This window comes from Gekko japonicus, unplaced genomic scaffold, assembly GCF_001447785.1.
Source record: "Gekko japonicus isolate JY-2015 unplaced genomic scaffold, Gekko_japonicus_V1.1 scaffold212, whole genome shotgun sequence".
In the NCBI taxonomy this organism is placed as follows: Eukaryota; Metazoa; Chordata; class Lepidosauria; order Squamata; family Gekkonidae; genus Gekko; species Gekko japonicus.
Genome location: NW_015161953.1, coordinates 134,162 through 135,870, shown reverse-complemented (window position 1 = coordinate 135,870; position 1,709 = coordinate 134,162).

Sequence of the window (1,709 nt, the reverse complement as noted above, 5' to 3'; positions counted from 1 at the left end):
TTGAATCTGCTTGTTTTAGACACAGATTCTAAATCTAGATGGGTAGCCATGTTAGTCTGTATGTAGCAGTAAAAAAGAGCAAGAGTCCAGTAGCACCTTGAAGATTAACAATATATGTGGCAGGGTATGAGCTTTCATGAGACACTGAAGAAGTGAGCAGTGACTCATAAAAACTCATACCCTGCCACATATTTTGTTAGTCTTTAGGGTGCTACTGGATTCTAAATCTGTTCCTTCCAGCATATCCAATTTTCTCATTGCCTAAGAGAGGTATTAGATTAAATTTTGAATTCTGATAATGATAATTAGTTCAAAAGTGCACACATTTCATTCACAGGTGTTTCTAGAGTGCCAGCATGGTATTGTGGTTAAGAGTGGCAGATTCTAATCTGGAGAACTGGGGTTGATTCCCACTCCTCCACATGAAGCCTGCTGGGTGACCTTGGGCCAGTCAAAGTTCTCTCAGAACTCTTTCAGCCTCACCTACTTCACAAGCTGTCTGTTGTGGGAGAGGAAGGGAAGGTGATTGTAAACCACTTTGAGACTCCAAGGTAGAGAAAAGTGGGGTATACAAAAAGTACTTTTCTTCTTTTTTTAAAAAGTGGAAATGACTCAGTGTTAACCTTTTGGCCTCCCACTTTAGCCAGGCAAAGATTCATAATTCCCTTCTATGTGGCTTGCCTGTACAGCCTTGTCAGAAACAACGTATCCTTTTATTAACATGTATATGCTCAGCCTTACTTGTTAGCAGGGCCTGGTCTCCGGAAAGATATGTAGACATTAACATTTCAAAAGGAAGCACACCACTTTGTAATTTTTAGCTGGTCTTAATAAAGGTATTACACGACACTGGGTTGTTTTAAATTAATGGACTGGCTGCCTGCGTTTTTCTTGGTATATCATTTCCTAAAATGCTATACTGCCCTCTAGAGCTCAGAAAAAGGAGGTATGTGTAACAAATTCTGTGTTGCGCTGACAGTATAACAAGAGCCCAGTCCTGTAATGGCTGAATGTACGAAATGGAGTGAGGCTGTCCATTGACTCACTCTTTGCTTCCAAGCATATATCTGGCTGGCAGCTTCGTCCAGAGATTGTGCCTCAGGGGATGATGGTGTACTACAAGGATTACACATGTCTACTTTGGCTGAATTATGAGTAAAGGGGCATGAAATAGGTGACTGCAAGTATGAGAAGGGAAGTATGAGAAGACTGCAGGAATTCTTTTTGGCACTCTTTTTGGCGCTACTGAGAATATAGATTTATATTAAACAACGGGAGGATTAAAGGTTTTTTTTAAAAAAAAACAGCGAACCTCTTGGATCTCTGGGTAAAGACTGGAAAAAAGCCTCAACAAGGATCATATTCTTCTCTGACAAGGCAGGGATCATTTAGCTTTGACATTATCACACTTCTTCTTGATGAATTATCAAGTGTGTGGCTCCACAGAAGAAACTCTAGAGCCAACTCCTTAAAAGTATATGAAAGATAGTTGCAAATAATCAGGCCATTGGAAATCATTATTCAGAAGGTCCATTTTTTCATCCCAGCTTCACTTTAAATCAATGCCTGCTGACACCATGAATCTTCAAGGAATTATTGCTTATTTTCATGAATGTAGCACATCCTTAAGTCAGTGTAGTATGGTGGTTTGAGTGCTCAGTTAGTATTCAGAACACCTGAGTTCAAATGCCTGCTCTGCCATGAAGCTT